At 49.5% G+C, this 21,984-nt stretch overlaps 1 long non-coding RNA gene across 1 annotated transcript in view; it reads right to left on the bottom strand.

Annotated features, from left to right (window-relative positions):
• LOC141074969 (uncharacterized) overlaps positions 1-21,984 on the bottom strand; it is a 36,234-nt gene that overhangs the window by 905 nt on the left and 13,345 nt on the right. The window contains exon 2 of the long non-coding RNA XR_012227247.1: positions 18,135-18,434. This is a non-coding gene — a long non-coding RNA (uncharacterized lncRNA). The remainder of the gene's footprint in view (positions 1-18,134; positions 18,435-21,984) is intronic.

Genomic DNA, 21,984 nt, shown 5'->3' with positions numbered 1-21,984 from the left:
TAGAGTCTGCCTATGGGGAAGCATTACACTATAGAGGCTGCCTATGGGGATGCATTACACTATAGAGGCTGCCTATGGGGGTGCATTACACTATAGAGTCTGCCTATGGGGGTGCATTACACTATAGAGTCTGCCTATGGGGAAGCATTACATTACACAGGTCAACGAAAAAAATTTTTTTTTCTGGTGTCCAAAATATTTTAATGAATTTGGGGTATTTTTGGGGTGCTGATTCTGAATATGTCATCAGTTTTGCCAGATTGGCTCAAGTTTTTGAGATTTTTGGTATCTTATTTATAGCACTTGTTGGTAAATGCGACGCATCATCTCATTAATTTCTTTGGATTAGTACTTGAACTGAGCAGTTCTCAATATAGTTTTGTGTTAATTAGTGTTCTAAAAGTTTGTTCATAGCTTGATTTTTGCACTAACTTTATGTTGTTGTCTGTTTTCCAGTGAAAAGCATGAACTCATCATGAAGAAGTTGTCTTAACGATCCAGACTCATTCTGTTACATTTGTGGTGAATATACACTGCCAAAACATAGAAGAAACATAACAGACTTCGTAAAAAAAGTGTATTTTGCCTATTTTGGGGTTATGCTTGGGGACCAAGACAAGTTTTGGGCACCACACATAGTGTGCAAAGCATGTATCGAATTATTACGAAAATGGAGCAAAGGACAAAGAAAAAGCTTCAAATTTGGTGTTCCAATGGTGTGGAGAGAGCCAAAAAATCATCATGATGACTGTTATTTCTGTGCAGTGCAAGTGCAAGGATTCAATAAGCATAAGAAACGAAAATGGGAGTAACATGGAATCTGCAAGAAGGCCTGTCCCTCATTGTGAAGATGTGCCTGTACCTGTGTTTACCATAAATAACAGTCATCATGATGATTTTTTGGCTCTCTCCACACCATTGGAACACCAAATTTGAAGCTTTTTCTTTGTCCTTTGCTCCATTTTCGTAATAATTCGATACATGCTTTGCACACTATGTGTGGTGCCCAAAACTTGTCTTGGTCCCCAAGCATAACCCCAAAATAGGCAAAATACACTTTTTTTACGAAGTCTGTTATGTTTCTTCTATGTTTTGGCAGTGTGTATTCACCACAAATGTAACAGAATGAGTCTGGATCGTTAAGACAACTTCTTCTTGATGAGTTCATGCTTTTCACTGGAAAACAGACAACAACATAAAGTTAGTGCAAAAATCAAGCTATGAACAAACTTTTAGAACACTAATTAACACAAAACTATATTGAGAACTGCTCAGTTCAAGTACTAATCCAAAGAAATTAATGAGATGATGCGTCGCATTTACCAACAAGTGCTATAAATAAGATACCAAAAATCTCAAAAACTTGAGCCAATCTGGCAAAACTGATGACATATTCAGAATCAGCACCCCAAAAATACCCTAAATTCGATGAAATATCTTTGGCACCAAAAATGCTGTTGACCAGTGTTATAGAGGCTGCCTATGGGGATGCATTATACTATATAGTCTTCCTATGGGGAGTGCATTATATTATACAGAGAGGTGTGATGGAGAGGCGGCAGCATGACAGGGGCAGATGGCGGCAGCATGACACAGATTTGGTGCCAAGCAAAATAAAGGGGTGCGATGAGGAATCAGAGGTACCGGCCATGGTAAAGTGCCCGAGGCAGCTTGTTGTGGGGCAGAACCCTGCTTACAGGGGCATAATGGGGGCATTACACTGTGTGGGGCCAAGAAAGGGGCCCTGTACTATGAGAACACTCCGTCTCCTCACTGCCTGTGCTCCATAGTGGAGTCGTATGTATCTATTACAGGAAACAGAGCAGAAACGTGATGATTCTTATAGAGAGTCTCAGTGCAGAAGCGGTTAATGTCCCCCGCGCTCAGTAATGGGGAATCTCCACAACCCTCCACCTGCAGAGCCGCACTCCACATATATGGCTGCTCTGTGCACAGGACCTGTGATGAGGTCACAGGAGGGGAGGAGTCAGGGGTCACATGATCTCCGGAGTGCAGACCTCCATGGAGGCTTCTCCTCAGTCAGTGACATTCCCGCCATTATTTGCCCCTCACTACTGGCACAATTACCCCGCGCCGCCTTCTCTACACAGTGTTATGTGTGGAATGTAACGTGTGATTTCTCTGGAGGGAAATAGACCCCACACAGGAGGGAATTCTCACCAGTTACCGGCCGTCTACTATATGGCGGCATATGATTGTGCTATCGACTCCACACCAGGAGCTAAAATGCCCAAATCTCGGTTATTTCCTCCTTCCAGAGTCCGGCTGAGGCCGGGGTCACACATAACGTATACAACAATCGGTCGGTGTTTCAGGGCCGAGAATCACAGAAATGTTCCCTGATCAGTGATCCGTGTGTCCTCCGTGTGCAGAGCGAGGATGCGATTTCCTCACATCAAAGTGTCCGTGTGGCGAGATTTTACTGCAAAATGGACATTTCACTGATCCATGGCCTGAAATATTATAGGTCTTTATAGTTCATACAGATATAGATGGCAGAATCGCCGATAATTCTGTAAAATCATGACAGAACCCGACAGGATAGGAGACATAGTAATGGCCGGAGCTGAGCCTCCCCTCCCCCCAGAAGAGGCATCAGGCAGAGGCCAGCATAACGGGGGGGGGTTTGGAGGGTGAAGGTGGGGGGAGTGGGCTTGGTGGGAGGGGCCGTTGCTGATATATATGGTTGAGCAACGGGCCTCCCTCCTCACAGTTCCCGCTCTTTTCCCCCAAGAAGTTTGTGGACTCACCATGGCAGACGTGGAGAGTGCGCTGGAGTGTCTGAGGGTGCCTTCCATGACACAGCCGCCAGGGTGGCTGGAAGCGCAAGTCGCGGCGATCACCCCGGGGACGTCCAGGCAGTCGGCTCTGCCTGCAACGAGGGAGCGGCGCGCACGGCAGGTGTGGCCTTCCGAACGGCTCTCACTGGATGCAGCACCTCGGGCCTCCCGTCGGCGCAGGAGCCTCTCCCGGGACCCACCAGGCCGGGCGCCCCGCGCTGCTCGCTCCAGCGGGCCCCGGCTTGGGAGGAATCCGCAAGCCCAGCGAGGCCCTGCAGTGGTTTCCAGGCCTCTGTCTCACTCCGTGCAGGGGGCGGGGCTGGCACGCACTGGGTGGCGCAGCACCCAGGACTCATCGGAGGGCTGCGCTGGCGGCTCTAGTACAGCGCAGCCTGTTCCTCTCTCCAGGCCGCGGTCGGCCAGCACAGCGGTAGCGGCCTGCCAAACAGCAAGGCTCCTCCCTTCACCTTCCAGAGTGGGGGGGCATCGGGTTCATCGGGGGGCCGCGGCGGGGGGGTCCCGCAGCGCAACCTGCTTCCTGCTCCGGGCACAGTGACAGGAGGCGATGCAGCAGGGATAGAATGGCCTGCTGCACTGCAGGGCATGTGCCATCCACCTCCACATCTGGCAGCAGGGGGTACGCTCCGGTCCCACTGAGCTCTTCACCGGGGGCCGCACACGCGTCATCACGGACAGATGGTGCGACATCAAGGTCTCCGGTCGCGGCGACTCAGGCAGTACCGTCAGTTGGGGACCAGCAAGCGGGATCCCCCCTGGGTTTCGGGCTCGGCATCCCGGTTCCCTCGGGGGGGAGTCACGGACGTCAGCGGCAGTCCAGTGAAGCCAGCATCAGGAGCCAATCGGGCGTGAACACATCCGTGGATCCTGGCGGTCCGGCTGGAGGGCTCACAGCCCCCTCGCAGCCCGGTGAGTATGCATATGTGTCCCCTGTATGTCAGCCACTATTGTCTTCATTGCAAAGGGGGGTGGGTCCCTCGATGGACGGTATGAGTGGTGGGGGGGTGTTAGGTCTATGCTCGCAGACGTCCGCGATTTGCTTTCACGCTTGGAGCGGGGTTTCGTTGCACCGTCTCCATTGGCGGCCTGGGTGGGGTCTCAGGCTGGAGGTCAGGTTGGGCAGAGCAGGTTAGAGCTGGCGGAGCGCACTAGTGAACCAGTGTCGGTGTCGGTGCAAACGGAAAAGGAGAAGGAGTGTCGCGTGCACTTGGACGACAGGGCTCACGGTGAGGTCTATGTATGCTTTGAGGGCCCACTGGGGGCTCATTTAAAGAAGGAGGTTAAGGAGAGCATATGGAAGGACGAATACGTGGAGATATTCTCGTTGTTGCCTCTCGAGAAATTTAATTTGAATAAGAGCAAGAAGGAGGATAGCAAAAAGGAGGAAGAGGTGAAACGCAGGTGGCGCTTAATTCCTCAGACGTTTATGAATTGGCAGCAAGCGTTTGCCATTTTGGCAAGCGTTATTGGGGAAAGGGCCCCGGACAATTGCTCGGCATTGTTTTGTTACCTGGATGCGATAGGTGAAGCTTACAGAGTTTATGGGGGTCAGGCGTGGCTGAGGTATGATGAACAATTCCGGAAGAGGAAGGCCGTTCGCCCAGCCATTTGCGCGGATCAGAAGGATATTGGGTTATGGATGCAGGTTATTGCTCAAAACAAGTTTGGGAGCTCCTTTCATGGGGGGGCTAGCAGCACCAGCCAGAGCTGCGGTAACTCCAGCGCCACGAGCGGAAGTGGACTGGGGCAGGCGGGAAACCACAAGTTGGGGGTCTGCTGGCAGTTCAACAACGGGCAGTGTAAGTTCGGGGCAAATTGCAAATTCAAACACCTCTGTTCCACTTGCAACGGTGCTTCCAAGTGTTTCAAAAAAGGGAAGCCAGGAGCCGGGGGCGGTAACTCTAAAGGGGGAGACTCCGGTGAAACTGGAAAGGATGGTCCCTTATCTAAATAGATATGCTGACAGGGAAAAAGCGGCACTGTTGTACGCGGGTTTTAGAGATGGTTTTGTGATTCCGCACCCCCCTTTTGTCATTTCGCTCGCTTTAAAAAATTTGCATTCGGCTCTGCTTCACGCCGCCGTTGTTTCGGAAAAAATTGAAAAGGAAGTCTCTTTGGGCCGCATGGCCGGCCCTTTCGCGCTCCCACCGTTTCCGGATTTGGTGGTCTCCCCCTTGGAGTGGTTCTGAAGAAGGAGCCAAATAAGTTTCAGCTTATTCAGCACTTGTCTTTTCCACGGGATAGGTCAGTTAACGACAGTATTGATCCGGAGATATGTTCGGTGGTTTACTTCTCGTTCGACGAGGCTCCACGGTGGGTGCGGAGTTGTGGTCGGGGGGGCCCTTATGGCTAAGACTGACGTTGAAGCTGCATTTCGTCTTTTACCGGTCCATCCGGACAGCATGAGGCTCTTGGGTTGTTTTTGGGACAGCAAGATTTTTGTGGACAGGTGCTTACCCATGGGTTGCTCATTGTCCTGTGAGGCCTTTAGTTCTTTTCTTGAGTGGGTGGTGCGCAATGTTTCCGGTTTTGAATCAGTTATCCATTATTTGGATGATTTTTTGTGCGTCGGCCCTGCAGATTTGTTGCGCTGTCACAGAATATTGCAAACCATCGAGTGGGTGGCTGAGAGTTTTGGAGTTCCGCTGGAGCCCGGTAAAACCGAGGGCCCAAGTACGTGCTTGCGTTTCTTGGGGACTGTCGAGTGGGAGTTTAGGCTGCCTGAGGACAAGTTAGCTGATCTGCGGGCTGAGGTGGTCCGAGCGCGCCGTTTGAAGAAAATATCGTTGCGTGATCTCCAGTCGTTGTTGGGGAAGTTGAATTTTGCGCGTCGTGTGATGCCGATGGGGCGAGTTTTTTCACGTAGGCTGGCGAGCGCTACTGCAGGGGTTCATGCCCCCCATCATTTCATCAGATTGTCGTCGGAGCTCAGGGCAGATTTGGCGGTTTGGGAGTCCTTTTTGGTTGGGTACAACGGCCGCTCTTTGGTGATGTCTGAGGTTGTTGGTAACGACGCTCTGCAGCTGTTTACGGATGTGGCCGGGGGTATTGGCTTTGGAGCTTACTTCAGAGGACAGTGGTGCGCGTCTCATTGGCCCGACGAGTGGATTGCGTCTGGTCTGGTGCGTAACATTACGTTGTTGGAGATCTTTCCGATCCTGGTGGCGGTGCATTTGTGGGGGCGGGAGTTTCAGGATCAGCGTGTGCAGTTTAATTGTGACAACATGGGTGTCGTGTGCGCAATCAACGGGCTTACCGCCTCGTCTCCTCCAGTGTTGCAGCAATTGGTTTTGCTATACTTGTCTTTGAATGTGCACGTGACCGCGTCTCATGTTCCTGGAGTCAGGAATGAAATAGCTGACTCTCTCTCTCGTTCGCAGTGGGATTGTTTTCGCTCTTTGGCGCCAGAAGCGGAGGTTGAGGGTTTAGTTTGCCCGGAGGAACTGTGGAGATTGGTTTACGGGCCGCAGAGTCGCTGATCAAGTCTTCCTTGGCTCCAAAAACTTGGGAGGCCTACCGGGCTGTATGGCGGATGTGGAAGGAAGTTGTTGCAGCCGGCCCGGTTATTGGTTTCAGGCAGGATCAAGAGGGAATACTGTTAGCCTGGTTGGGGCGCGGTTCAATTGAGGGCTGGTCTTGCGCAAGAGTTTCACGGGTTTTGGCTGGATTGTCCGTTGGCTTTCGCTTACGCAAGTCGGGATCTGACGAAGAAGTTTTTGGTCAGACAAGCGGCTAAGGGTTTTCGCCGCTGCAAAAGCAGGGGGGATTTGAGGAGGCCGGTATCCTTTAATTTGTTGGAACAGTTGGGCCTTGTTCTGGAGTCGGTTTGTTCTTCACGTTATGAGCTTTTGTTATTTCGTTTAGCTTTCTCGTTCACCTTTTTTGGGGCTTTACGGGCGGGAGAGCTCATTTCTCCCAGCAAAGGATCGGTTGGTGGGTTATTGGCTAGGGATGTCGTATCGACATCGCGTGGTGTGGAATTTTGGTTACGAAGTCCAAGATGGATCAGTCGGGAAAAGGCCGCCAGGTGGTGTTGGGCAGTGTGCCCGGCTCTTCAATGTGCCCTCTTCAGTGCTTACAGAATTTTTGGGAGCTTCGTCCCAGCTTGAGCGGGTCACTTGTGTCATGTTGATGGCAGTAGTTTGTCTCGGTATCAGTTTGGTGCTGTTTTCAGAAAGGCTATTCAGTTGGGCCTGGACGAATCCCGCTTCGCTCCTCACTCTTTTAGGATAGGGGCTGCCATGGAGGCAGCGGCTGGGGGTTTGGGTCCATAATGCATATTGGTGGTTGGAAGTCTAATCGGTACCGAAGTTACGTTAGGCCTCAATTGTGAGGGGGGGTTTGAGTGGAGGCTTGGTGGCGCATATCGAGTTTACGTTTCTTGTATTTGTGGTATGGTTCGATGTTAGCACTCCCCCTTTTTTGTTCCAGGTATCGAGCCTTTGTTGGTTTGGATTTTTGGGCACTCCTTCGTTCATTGGGGAGCATTGCGAGCTGATGTCCGGAGCGAAGGTAGACAACTGGGCTTCCTCAGGACCGTGGCGGTGGTGCAGTGGCTCGGTTTCAGGGGAATGGAGTGGAGAAGGGTATTACAAGAAATTCATGTGTGTGCTCAGTTGGACCGTGCACCGGACATTCTGGTTCTTCATGTCGGGGGCAACGATTTGGCGGTCCGACCTTTTCGTGAACTGATAAAGGACATGAAGCAGGATTGCTTGCATTTGTGGTTGTTGTACCGGGGTGTCACCATCGTCTTGTCCAAAATTTTTCCACGCAAACGTTGGCGTTCCATGAGGTCCTTGGTGAAGGTCAACAAGGCTTGGATTAAAGTCAACAGGGCGGTGTCTTCCTTTGTGGTTAGGAACAGGGGTGTGGTTGTGCATCATTTTGATCGTGAAAAGGGTGAAGGGGATTTTTGGTTGGCTGATGGTGTCCATTTGAACGCGGTTGGATCCGACATTTGGACTCTGGGTCTGCAGGAAGGCATTGAGAGGGCCATAGCATGGTGTGTTTGGGGGGGTCTCGGGCCGTTGAGGTGTTCAAGGGCTATCGTTGTGGCGGTTCGGAAGGGGGGGAGTCCTTAGAGTCATTTGGAAATTGGTTTTGGAGACTCACGGTATAGGGTCTCCTACGTTCATAGGTATGGTGGTGGTGATCTGGTGAAAAGTGGACTCCTCGGTGTTCAAGTATTGTATTTATGGTGTTCATAATACATTATTATTGTTGTTTGTTAATTTAATAAAAGGCTGCTGTGGCCATTAAAATTCCAAAAGAAACTTTTGGTCTCTGGAGTTATTAAGTGGCGTATGGGGCTAATACATGGGGGTGGTGTGGGGGTTTGGGATGGTCTTGTCTTCCCTAAACGAGAACAACTTGACAATCCCAACGTCAAGTAATGGCTGGAGCTGAGCCTCCCCTCCCCCAGAAGAGACGTCAGGCGGAGTCCAGCATGACGGGGGGTTTGGAGAGTGAAGGTGGGGGGAGTGGGCTTGGTGGGAGGCGGCGTTGCTGATATATATGGTTGAGCAACGTGCCTCCCTCCTCACAGTTCCCGCCCTTTTCCCCCAAGAAGTTTGTCCCGCCCTCCCTCCCTTTTCTATTTTGGTGTATGGTAAAGTTGGAGTTACTCGGGTCATGGCAGTTCAGAAGGGGGGGGAGTCCTTGGAGTCGTTTGGAAATTGGTTTTGGAGACTCATGGTATAGGGTCTCCTACGTTCATAGGTATGGTGGTGGTGATCTGGTGAAAAGTGGAAGGGGAGTTTACGTAAAGTGGGCGCATCCCCTAGTTGCTTAGTGGACAATATGTCTCGGTGTGTTGGTGCTCCTGAGCCTGTGGGGTAATGGCTGGGAGTAATATGTTGGTTTTTGTCCACAACATATTGGGGTAATTCACCTAGATCTCGTGGCTTCAAGGACTCCTCCTCAGTGTTCAAGTATTGTATTTATGGTGTTCATAATACATTATTATTGTTGTTTGTTAATTTAATAAAAGGCTGCTGTGGCCATTAAAATTCCAAAAGAAACTTTTGGTCTCTGGAGTTATTAAGCGGCGTACGGGGCTAATACATGGGGGTGGTGTGGGGATTTGGGATGGTCTTGTCTTCCCTAAACGAGAACAACTTGACAACCCCAACGTCAAGTTTACATACGATAAACCATTGCAGAATAATTAGATTTATAGATGTCAGTGACTAACAGTGTTAGTACTATGTGTACTATGGCTAGAGGAGCACTAGCGTGAGGTCAAAGGACACTACTTACGAGACACGAGAAGCATGCCCCTCTAGACCCATTAGCCCGCAACTGCTACTGCGGAGCCAGGGAAGGTTCCCCCTGGAACACAGAGCCCTGTTAACCATCACAGGGTGCAGCACACATTAGACTACCGCTCTGAGCATGTACTGCATCTGCACTTGCGATCGCCACTAACCAGCCTGAGCTTGGTGCTGGAAAGCACACTATCTGGGCACGGCGCCGTACAGACGGACGCTGCTACACATGCGGTACTGTGATGCCTGTGCTGACTGGGGCTAACGGATGAGAGAGCTGAATGCACTGTGGCGCTAGGCAGTACCCGTACTAGGTGCTGACTCTAACTCTGTGACCCTAACTCATACACAACCGAAGGAGGGGAGTCATGAGTCATTCACCTGTCTCATACAGCCATCATCACACACACCACTATAACAATAAGAATTAATCTCTATCATAGCACATAGCGGGGCAGCCATGCGAGGATTTTATAGCCACGACCTTCCGGGACCTTCCTGATGGTCAAATCAGAGCAGGAGCTGGACCTAAGCATGTGACCTCCGATCTCCAATGAGAGATCGTCCCACGGGCATGCTCAGTGGACCGAAAGGAGGACTTTGTCCCTTGAGTTCACTGCTGACCAGCATGCATTGCTATAGCTGGACCAGAGGTTGCAGCAGCAACCAAACCCACAGTGCTAGTCTGAGCAGGGCACTGGGATTGACGACCCTGGTGAGCAGCCTCCTCTGCGGCAGGAGAGTAATGTGAGACCACAAAAGGCAAGGCTCAGGATTCCTTATGCAGCAGCAGGAACCTGACGCCTAACATTACCCCCCCCTCGTAGAGCCCCCTCCTCCCTGGGCCTCGCTACGTTCAAATGCCACAATGAGAAGGGGAGCGCGGATGTTCTCCACTGGCTCCCAGGTTCGATCATCTGGGCCATGACCCTTCCAGTCCACCAGATAAAACTTTTTTCCAGGTACCACCCTGCATCCCACGATGGCATTAACCTCAAACTCATCCGAGGACAAGTCTGATGTCCCGGCAGATGACTCTGAGAACCGGGACATGTGGACAGGCTTAAGAAGGGACACGTGGAAGGTGTCAGTGATAGCCAAGTGTGGCGGAAGGGCCAGACGGTCGACCACAGGGTTGATCTGCTCAAGGACCTTGAAGGGGCCAATGTAGCGAGGTGTGAACTTAGTGGACTCGACCCGCAGCCTGATGTTATGGGCGGAGAGCCACACTAGGTCGCCAGGAGCAAAGGTCGGAGCAGGACACCGGTGCATGTCGGCGGAGACCCTCATTCTCTCCTTGGAGGCCCAGATGGCATCCTGAGTGCAATCCTAAATGTCACGAGCCTCCACCACCCAGTCTGCCACCCTGGAATTGGTGGACAACACGGGCATAGGGACAGGGACGCGCGGAAGCTGGACATAATTAAGGAGGAATGGGGTCTAGCCAGTGGAATCGGCCACAGCATTGTTCAAAGCAAACTCCGCCCACGGTAGCAGGGGTGCCCAGTCATCTTGCCTGGCCGAGACAAAATTTCGTAGGTATGTGACCATGGTCTGGTTGGCTCTCTCTACCAACCCGTTCATCTCGGGATGATAGGCCGAGGAGAGATTTAGCTCAATGCTGAGCAGACTACAGAGCTCTCTCCAGAATCGAGACGCAAACTGGGGACCCCGGTCACTGACTATCTTGTCTGGCATTCCATGCAAGCGAAAGACAAGTTTAATGAACAACGCTGCCAGGCCTTGTGCAGAAGGTAGCCGCGAGAGTGGCACCAGGTGCACCATCTTGGAGAAATCATAGAATCGTAGAGTTGGAAGGGACCTCCTGGGCCATCTGGTCCAACCCCCTGCTCAAAGCAGGATTCGCTAAATCATGCCAGACAGATGTCTGTCCAGCCTCTGTTTGAAGACTTCTATTGAAAGAGAACTCCCCACCTCTCGTGGCAGCCTGTTCCACTCATTGATCACTCTAACTGTCAAAAAGTTTTTTCTAATATCTAATCTGTGTCTCCTCCCATTCAGTTTCATCCCATTGCTTCTAGTCTTTCCTTGTGCAAAAGATAATAAAGATGATCCTTCCCTACAATGTGACAGCCCTTGAGATATTTGTAGACAGCTATTAAGTCTCCTCTCAGTCTTCTCTTTTGCAAGCTAAACATTCCCAAATCCTGCAACCTTTCCTCATAAGACAGGGTTTGCAGACCGGTCACCATTCTGGTCGCTCTTTTCTGAACTTGCTCCAGTTTGTTGATGTCTTTTTTAAAATGTGGCACCCAAAACTGGACACAGTATTCCAGATGAGGTCTGACCAAAGAGGAGTCGAGGGCAATAATGACTTCATGTGATCTAGACTGTATGCTTCTGTTAGTACATGCTAGAATTGCGTTTGCCTTTTTTGCTGCTGCATCACACTGTTGACTCATATTCAGTCTGTGATCTATTAGTATATCCAAGTCTGTTTCACATGTGCTGTTGCTTAACCCTATTCTTCCCATTCCGTATATGTTTTCTTCATTTTTATTGCCCAGATGTAACATAGTAACATAGTTTTGAAGGCTGAAGGAAGACCTTATGTCCATGTAGTTCAGCCTATTTTTAGTGCAACTGTTCTGCATTGTTGATCCTGGGGAAGGCAAAAAACCCACAGAGTAGAAGCCAATTTTCTCCATAGGGAAAAAAATTCCTTCCCCTAAGCTGGGTCAACCATCTACCTATAATATTATATTATTTGTAACCTTCTATACTGTTACTCACAAGAAAAGCATCCATTCCTTTCTTAAATTCATTCAGTGAGTTGGCTATCACCACTTCCTCAGGACGAGAACTCCAGAGCCTCACTGCTCTTACCGTGAAGAACCCTCTTCTATGCTGGTGCAGAAATTGTCTTTCCTCCAAACGAAGAGAATGCCCCCTTGTTCTTGTCACATTCCTTGGTACAAACAGTTCATTGGAGAGATTTCTGTATTGCCCTCTGATATACTTGTACATATATATTAGGTCTCCCCTAAGTCTTCTCTTTTGTAGAGTAAATAGACCTAATTTTGATAACCTTTCTGGGTATTGTATTGAACCAACTCCATTCATCATTTTAGTAGCCCGCCATTGAACCCTTTCAAGTTCAGTAATGTCTTTCTTGAGCACCGGGGTCCAAAATTGCACACAATACTCCAAGTGTGTTCTGACGAGTGATTTGTACAGAGGGAGAATTGTGTTTTCATCTCGTGTCCCCAGACCTCTTCTATGTAGTACTTTGCATTTTTCCCTGTTAAAAACCATTCTGTTAGTTGCTGCCCACTTCTCCAGTTTGTTTATATCTTTTTGAATCCTCTCTCTCTTCTCTAGTATTAGCTATCCCTCCTAGCTTTGTGTCATCAGCAAATTTAATCAGTTTACCCTCAATTCCTTCATCTAAATCGTTGATAAAGATGTTGAACAATACAGGGCCCAGGACAGAGCCCTGTGGTACCCCACTTGAGACATTCTTCCAACTGGTTGTGCAGCCATTTACGACCACTCTTTGGGTCCAATCACTAAGCCAGTGTGATAAAACACTCCGGGATCGCCTTTGCTGGGGTCAAAGGTCACGTGCGTTCAGCATGAAACTCAGGCGCACAGCCGGGGTCCGGGTATAACTGACACTGGGTCAGGTTTAATAAAGGTGAAAGCAATGCATAAAGAAAAAAAACATAAAACAAATCCTTGCCTGTCCGGCACTAACTAAACAAAGTACAACCTAACTACCAACTGGCGGGCTTCTTCCGTCCAGCCAAACCACCGTCACAGTGGGCACTGCTTTCACTCACGTGTGTCTCTCACACAGACAAGCTCTCTGTGTCCCCAGGCTGAGACACTCACACAACCACCTGGCATCCTTTTATATCCGCCCTCCCATTATTCATTAGCAACCAGGTGAGATACTGACCAGACTAGGCCACATAGGAAAGGTATCTGGGCGAGATATACCTGCCCTCATCCACTATTCCCACATGATTCTCACATATCCCCCCACCTCTCCGGTCGAGCAATGACACCCGCCAAACAGTGCACTCGGGACAGGGCATCTGCATTCCCCATCTGTGCCCCTGGGCGGTGCTCCACCGTAAAAGTGTAGGCCTGCAGGGCAAGGAACCACCGGGTCACCCGGCTATTCCGTTCCTTGTGCAAGTGCATCCACTTGAGAGGGGCATGGTCCGTGATCAGCCTGAACTTTCGGCCCACCAGGTAATATTTGAGGGCCTCTAGAGCCCACTTAATGGCTAGGCACTCTTTTTCCACGACTGCATACTTTTGCTCATGTTTATTCAGCTTCCTGCTGAGATAGAGGACTGGGAGTTCCACTCCGTCCCTCACTTGTGACAGTAGGGCCCCGATACCGGTATCCGAGGCATCCGTTTGTACCACAAACTCGCTGCAGAAGTCCGGAGTCACCAGTACGGGTTGAGAGCAGAGTGCCCATTTTAGGCTATGGAAGGCTTCTTCAGCCGCTAAACTCCATTTAATCATGACGGAGTCTTTCCCTTTGGTAAGATACGTCAGGGGGGGTAGCGATGGCTGCAAAAATTGGGTATGAACTGGCGATAATAGCCGGCGATCCCCAGAAAGGCTAGCACCTGCTTCTTGTTGACAGGTTGCGGCCAGTCCTGAACCGCCTGAATCTTATCGAGCTGGGGTTTAACAATACCCCTCCCAATTACATACCCCAAATACCGGGCTTCTTCTAGCCCGATATGACATTTCTTGGGGTTCGCGGTAAGACCTGCCTCCCACAGGTCGTCAATCACAGCTTGTACTTTCTGGAGATGAGTCTCCCAGTCGAAGCTGTAAACGACAATGTCATCCAAATAGGTCGAAGCGTACTGCTTATGTGGCCTCAGGACTCGATCCATCAGTCTCTGGCAGGTCGCCGGTGCCCCGTGCAGTCCAAACGGCATATACACATACTGAAATAGACCTTCTGGGGTAGCAAATGCCGTCTTCTCTCTGGCAGCCTCCGCCAGAGGGATCTGCTAATACCCCTTTGTTAGATCTAGGGTCGTAATATACCGAGCTTTTCCTAACCGATCTATTAACTCGTCGACCTGGGGCATAGGGTAGGCATCAAATTTTGAGACCGCATCCAGTTTCCTGAAGTCATTGTAGAACCGGATGGTGCCGTCCGGTTTAGGAATTAACACAATCGGGCTGGACCAAGCACTGTGCGATTCCTCAATGACACCTAACTCTTCACTTCTCAGGAAACGGCTTCACGGCGCGCTTCCGGAATTCTGTAGGGTTTCACGTGAACTGTGACATCAGGTTCCATTATGATGTCATGTTTCATTAGCATAGTCTGCCCGGGTTTTTCTGAGAAAAACTTTTGGTTGTGAAGTAGAAACTGCCTGACCTCAGTCTTTTGCCGCTCCGAGTGAGTCTCTGCAACCCGTACCTCCGGTACGGTATGCGAGCAGACGGGACGGGCCAGCTCCGCTGACAAGGCAGACCGATCTTTCCAGGGTTTTATCAGATTTACATGATAAACCTGTTCCGGTTTCCGTTTACCTGCCTGGTATACCTTGTAGTTTACTTCACCAACTCTTTCCTTAATCTCAAAGGGGCCCTGCCACTTTGCTAGGAACTTACTGTCCACTGTGGGAACCAGGATCAACACCCTATCTCCGGGTGCAAACGTATGGATCTTGGCGCCACTATCATAGATTCTTTTTTGGGCTCCTTGAGCCTGCATCATGTGTTCTTTGACGATAGGCATAACAGCCGCAATACGGTCCTGCATTTGGGATACGTGATCTATCACCGTTTTAAACGGAGTGACCTGACCCTCCCAGGTTTCTTTTGCGACGTCTAACAGTCCGCGAGGACGTCGGGCGTACAATAACTCGAAAGGCGAGAATCCCGTGGAAGACTGGGGCACTTCCCTGATGGCAAAAAGCAAATACGGAAGTAAATAGTCCCAGTTCTTCCCATCCTTATCTATCACCTTTCTCAGCATCTGCTTCAGAGTTTTATTGAACCGTTCGACCAACCCGTCTGTTTGAGGGTGATACACGGATGTGCGTAACGGTTCGATTTGTAACAATCGGCAGAGCTCCTTCATTATCCTGGACATAAAGGGGGTCCCCTGGTCAGTGAGTATCTGTTTTGGTATACCGACCCGACTAAACACATGCACCAGTTCCTTGGCAATCGTCTTGGTGGCCGTGTTATGCAAAGGGATCGCCTCCGGGTAACGAGTGACATAATCCAAGATGACCAGGATATGTTGGTGTCCACGTGCAGACCGTGGAAGGGGCCCAACTAAATCCATCCCTATCCTCTCAAACGGGACCTCAGTAATAGGTAGGGGTACCAAAGGGCTACAGAACCGGGGCTTAGGCGCAGAGGCTTGGCAGTCAGAACGAGACTCACAATATACACGAATATCGTGATGCATGCCTGGCCAAACAAAACAGTGTAATATCCTTTCGGTGGTTTTCTGGACTCCCAGGTAACCTCCCATCACATGTCCGTGGGCCAGGTCCAGCACCTGCCGCCGGTAGGGTTTTGGCACGACTAATAGTTGCACCGTGTCTTACCCCTTTTTCTATATCTGATAGAGTAAATCATTCTCCAGGACCATGTAAGGATATGCCAGCCTAGAGCCAGGTTCTACGGGTACCCCATTTATCACTTTTACATTTGTCCTAGCCTGAGAAAGGGTAGGATCCTTTATTTGCTCGCTTTGGAAGTCATCTTTCTGAACTTCCAAATCCGGCATACGGGGAGGTGGACGGCTGTCGGCCTCCTCCTCTTCCCCGGTCTCCTCCGTATCACCCGCCATGACCGAAAACGGGAACTGCAGGTCATTTCCAGCAGAATCTTCCACAGAGTCTTCTGGGGGGACCTCATCCAGGGGTTCGGGACCCACACGCGCCCTGGGAGAAGAACCATGTACACTATTACCCTGGGTCATCAACTGATTCTCCCACAATTGCCAGAAGTGGGGAAAATCCCGGCCAAAGATAACATTATGTAATAACGCAGGGACGAGTCCCACTTTATGTTGCAAAGACCCATAGGAAGTAGTAATGCATATGACCGTGGTGAGGTACGAACAGGTGTCTCCATGCACACACGTTACAGAAACTTTGTCTGATGGTCCTGTCGGGGCTGACACCAGACTGGCCTTCACAGAGTCACCACACTTCCCGAGTCTAACAATGCCACCACATTTTTTCCATCAACAGTTAAATCACACAAGTGTTTTTCCACATCCTTTTGACCGGCAGTCACACTCACTACCCGTGCAACCATAGACATGCGGTTTTTAGAGTCTGTGACGTCGCACTGCATGGGTTCAGTAGTGACAGGACAGTTCGCAGAAATGTGGCCCATCTCTTGGCAGCGGAAACACCTGACGGGCCCCTTGCTTAGACCATAGTTCGTTACTCTCGGCCTCGCAGTGCAGGCAGTCCCGTTTTCCTCCTCCACTGTCTTAGGGATTTTTCCTTCTCCCCTACTCCCTGGAACAGTCTTACCGGTTCCACGTGGAGATGATCAAGAACGAGGTGGGGTAGCGTCGTCTCGGAGTCCTTCCGCCACGGAGTAACGTTCAACCAGATCCACCAGTTGATCTGCCGTCGTAGGATTTCCATGGCTTACCCACTTCTTCAGGGCTGGCGGTACAGCTCTCAGGTACTTGTCCAGGACGACTCTCTGGATTATCTCTGGCGCTGTCAACACCTCGGGTTGTAGCCACTTCTTCGTCACGTGGATCAGGTCGAACATCTGTGACCGCGGTGATTTATCCGCCTGATAAGTCCATTGATGCACTCTCTGTGCACGGACAGCGGTCGTCACTCCTAGCCGGGCCAAGATCTCGGCTTTCAGTTTGTCAAAGTTCTGCGCGGCTTCAGGTTCTAAGTCATAATAAGCCTTTTGGGCTTCACCGGAAAGAAACGGGGCAATCAGGCCAGCCCATCGTGCCTTCGGCCATTTTTCTCGCACTGCCATCCGTTCAAACGTGGTCAGGTATGCCTCGACGTCATCTTCGGTCGTCAACTTCTGCCAGTACCGACTCACGTGAATCACTCTCGACTCCGCTTCCAGGTTAACCTCAGGTAAGCTTGCCAGGTGCCGCGCCACCTGCTGGAGAAGCGAACGATCGGTAGCTGTCATGTCCACCAACTCCTTCAGCTGGGCCATCATTACCCGATTAGCTTCTTGCTGGACGGCGGTGGACTGTACCAGCACTTTCACCATGTCCTCCAGGCTCATGCTTCCCACGTGATGCCCGCGTTCTCCACCACAATGTGATAAAACACTCCGGGATCGCCTTTGCTGGGGTCAAAGGTCACGTGCGTTCAGCATGAAACTCAGGTGCACAGTCGTGGTCCGGGTATAACTGACACTGGGTCAGGTTTATTAAAGGTGAAAGCAATGCATAAAGAAAAAAAACATAAAAAAAATCCTTGCCTGTCTGGCACTAACTAAACAAGGTACAACCTATCTACCAACTGGCGGGCTTCTCCCATCCAGCCAAACCACCATCACAGTGGGCACTGCTTTCACTCACGTGTGTCTCTCACACAGACAAGCTCTCTGTCTCCCCAGGCTGAGACACTCACACAACCACCTGGCATCCTTTTATATCCGCCCTCCCATTATTCATTAGTAACCAGGTGAGATACTGACCAGACTAGGCCACATAGGAAAGGTATCTGGGCGAGATATACCTGCCCTCATCCACTATTCCCACATGATTCTCACACCAGTTATAAATCCACCTAACAGTTGCCTTGTCCATTCCATACCAAGTCATTTTTTCAATAAGGATTGTGTGAGATACTTTGTCAAATGCTTTGCTGAAGTCAAGATATACTATATCTACAGCATTTCCCTCATCCACCCAATCAGTGATTCTGTCATAGAAGGAAATTAAGTTAGTCTGACATGACTTATTAGTTACAAACCCATGCTGACTCTGTTTAATCACTTCATTCTTATCAAGGTACTGACATGCATGTTTAATAATTTGTTCAAAGATCTTTCCTGGTATAGAAGTCAGACTCACCGGCCTATAGTTGCCTGGGTCCACCTTCTTCCCCTTTTTGAAGATAGGAACATTTGCTCTTCTCCAGTCTTCTGGGACTTCTCCTGTACTTCAAGAATTTTCAAATATTATGGAGAGGGGTTCAAAAATTTCTTCTGCTATCTCCTTCAGTACTCTGGGGTGTAGTTCATCTGGACCTGGAGACTTGAATTCATTTAGGTTAGCTAAGTGTTTCCTCACTATCTTCCTGTTTATAGATATCCTGGATTCCTCTATTCCCTTAATAGGACAGTGAAGAACAGTTGATGTTACATTTCCTTTCTGAGAGAAAACAGATGCAAAATAGGAATTTAAAAGTTCAGCCTTCTCAACATCCTGTCTTACCATTTCATCATTTTCATCCTGTAAAAATCCTATAGCATCTTTGACTTTTCTTTTACTTTTGACATATCCCCAAAATCCTTTATTATTGCTTTTGACGTCTCTTGTGATAGGGAAACCATGATTCTGTGGGGTCCCTTCAGACACTTTTAGGGTCTCACACTCCATACTTATATCATATTAGCTGACAAAGAAGAAATCATCTCTCTCCTGATCCTGTTATTCTGTGCTCTCACCTCTATGACACTCTATGCATCGAATTAGCGAAGTGCAGTCGGCATAGGTCAAGAAATTGCTAGCAAAGTGATAAAGAAGTAAAAAAAAATTGTTGAGAAGTGGGCACAAAATAACAGCGCATATTAAGAAAATAGTGAGTAACAACCAGAGAAAGAGGCAGACAGAGAGATTAGGCAAAATGGGAAATGCAGAAAGTTCAGAGCATCAGGAGGGTTGCAAGGCGTGTGAGATAGTTGAGAAAAGAAAAGGAAAGTTTGCTGTAAAAGACGCAAGGAAGTTGTTAAAAGGTTTAGGAATGGAGGGTGATCCACTGGATTGCTCTCTGGGAGTCTGCTTTAGCAGGTAGCAGGGGATGAATTGCTGACAATGGGTTAATAAAACAAGCAGAGGCTTGGGCAGAGGCAGCAAAGGAAATGAAGAGAGAAGGTTGTTGGGTTAAAGTAGAAACCCCGAAAGGAGTGAGGTATGCAAGGAAAATAAAAACGCCCCCACCTTATCAGGCCCATCCTATGACAGGACCAGAAGGATGGACTTGCGTGTGTGGACAGCAGAACCCCGACTGGCTTGAACAATGTTCTGCCTGCTGGAGGCCAAGACCCCACAAGAGCACGGGGATATACCCAGTCCTACAGGGTCAGACTCAGTATCAGGTCCCTGGGTATAATAATAACACGGTAATAAAACCGGAGGACAGTAGTATGTTAATTACATTGGAAGAAGGGGACTATCAAACCATGGACGCGACTGGTATAACGGCAGCTGCAACATCTACCCCCGCAAGACCGACTATACAGACAACTACTGTCCCTCATTACAGACCATGGAGTCCAAAGGACCAAATGACGCTAGTTAAAGACGCCCCAGACCCTTTTGACTTACCAATGGCCTTTTATAGATGGATGGTAGGATTAAACAACACCTACACCTGCACATGGATGGACTTAGAGTCCCTCCTGAGGGGGAAAATTGGGGATGCACGAATGGAGTCAGTATTAGAGGATATAAACAGAGCTGGAAGTTCATACAGTGCAGAGAATAGACTGGGAACACAGTATGTAAGGACTATAGAGTCAGGGATGCATTTCCTGAAAGGTCTGCACGCATGGTGTCGAGGGAAGGTGGGGGAATCCACTATCTCCCTTTTGGATGTGGTACAGGGTCCTAAGGAGACAGTAGACCAGTTCTGGGGGAATTTGAAGCTGAGATATGCAGATCTGAGCTATGACAGCATGGGAGAAGCAGGAAGGAAACTTTTCCATGGAGCTTTTATGGCGGGGCTTAGGTCACAGCTCAGACAGAGGATGCAAGCAGCTAAGCCCGACTGGAGGACATGTCTCATAGAAGACTTAGTGCGTGTGGCAAAAGGTGTTGAGTAGAGTTGAGCGAAACGAGTCGAAAAAATTCAAAAGTCGCCGACTTTTGGCAAAGTCGGGTTTCATGAAACGAAACCCGACCCTAGGATGAGGTCGGCCACGAGGTCGGCGACTTACGCGCCAAAGTCGCGTTTCAAAAGTTTGTTTTGCGCTCTTTTTCAACCAATCAGGATCCACGGACACTGTGGGCAACGTGATGACATAGGCACGGGTCACCACCATCTTTCAGAAGGGCATGCAAGTGATTGGCTTGCTTTGGTGGGCGTCACAGGGGGTATAAAAGGGCGTGCACGCCGACCGCCATCTTACTTCTGCCGATCTTAGTATAGGGAGAGGTTGCTGCTGATTCTGTAGGGAGAGCGTTAGGCAGGGAAGAAGACAAAAAAACTGCTTCTGCTGCTAGCGATTTGGCCTGCACAACACACCAGTCACTGCCTTCTAAGGCTTCCTGACATTCCTGCATTGCTGTTTACCCACTGCTCCGCAAACTGCTTTTTTAAAAGCAATCCAATCTCCCTTATCCTCTAGTCACTTTTGTCACAGCTGTGCCATCGAGCCTGTCACATAGCACTCAGATATTCATTGGGCCTCACACAATCCAAAAGTGTCCAGTGTCCAAAAGTGTGTGCAGAGATTCAAAATCTCCCTTATCCTCTAGTCACTTTTGTCACAGCTGTGCCATCGAGCCTGTCACATAGCGCTCAGATATTCATTGGGCCTCACACAATCCAAAAGTGTCCAGTGTCCAAAAGTGTGTGCAGAGATTCAAAATCTCCCTTATCCTCTAGTCACTTTGGTCACAGCTGTGCCATCGAGCCTGTCACATAGCGCTCAGATATCAGTGGGCCTCACACAATCCAAAAGTGTCCATCCAGTGTCCAAAAGTGTGTGCAGAGATTCAAAATCTCCCTTATCCTCTAGTCACTTTGGTGACAGCTGTGCCATCGAGCCTGTCACATAGCGCTCAGATAACAGTGGGCCTCACACAATCCAAAAGTGTCCATCCAGTGTCCAAAAGTGTGTGCAGAGATTCAAAATCTCCCTTATCCTCTAGTCACGTTGGTCACAGCTGTGCCATCGAGCCTGTCACATAGCGCTCAGATATCAGTGGGCCTCACACAATCCAAAAGTGTCCATCCAGTGTCCAAAAGTGTGTGCAGAGATTCAAAATCTCCCTTATCCTCTAGTCACGTTGGTCACAGCTGTGCCATCGAGCCTGTCACATAGCGCTCAGATATCAGTGGGCCTCACACAATCCAAAAGTGTCCATCCAGTGTCCAAAAGTGTGTGCAGAGATTCAAAATCTCCCTTATCCTCTAGTCACGTTGGTCACAGCTGTGCCATCGAGCCTGTCACATAGCACTCAGATATCAGTGGGCCTCACACAATCCAAAAGTGTCCAGTGTCCAAAAGTGTGTGCAGAGATTCAAAATCTCCCTTATCCTCTAGTCACTTTGGTCACAGCTGTGCCATCGAGCCTGTCACATAGCGCTCAGATATAAGTGGGCCTCACACAATCCAAAAGTGTCCATCCAGTGTCCAAAAGTGTGTGCAGAGATTCAAAATCTTCCTTATCCTCTAGTCACTTTGGTCACAGCTGTGCCATCGAGCCTGTCACATAGCGCTCAGATATCAGTGGGCCTCACACAATCCAAAAGTGTCCATCCAGTGTCCAAAAGTGTGTGCAGAGATTCAAAATCTCCCTTATCCTCTAGTCACTTTTGTCACAGCTGTGCCATCGAGCCTGTCACATAGCGCTCAGATATTCATTGGGCCTCACACAATCCAAAAGTGTCCAGTGACCAAAAGTGTGTGCAGAGATTCAAAATCTCCCTTATCCTCTAGTCACTTTGGTCACAGCTGTGCCATTGAGCCTGTCA

This window comes from Dendrobates tinctorius, unplaced genomic scaffold, assembly GCF_039654945.1.
Source record: "Dendrobates tinctorius isolate UK_male_01 unplaced genomic scaffold, ASM3965494v1 ptg000345l, whole genome shotgun sequence".
Lineage (NCBI taxonomy): Eukaryota > Metazoa > Chordata > Amphibia > Anura > Dendrobatidae > Dendrobates > Dendrobates tinctorius.
Note: the sequence above shows the minus strand (reverse complement) of the source record. Positions and strands in the feature narration are given on the sequence as shown.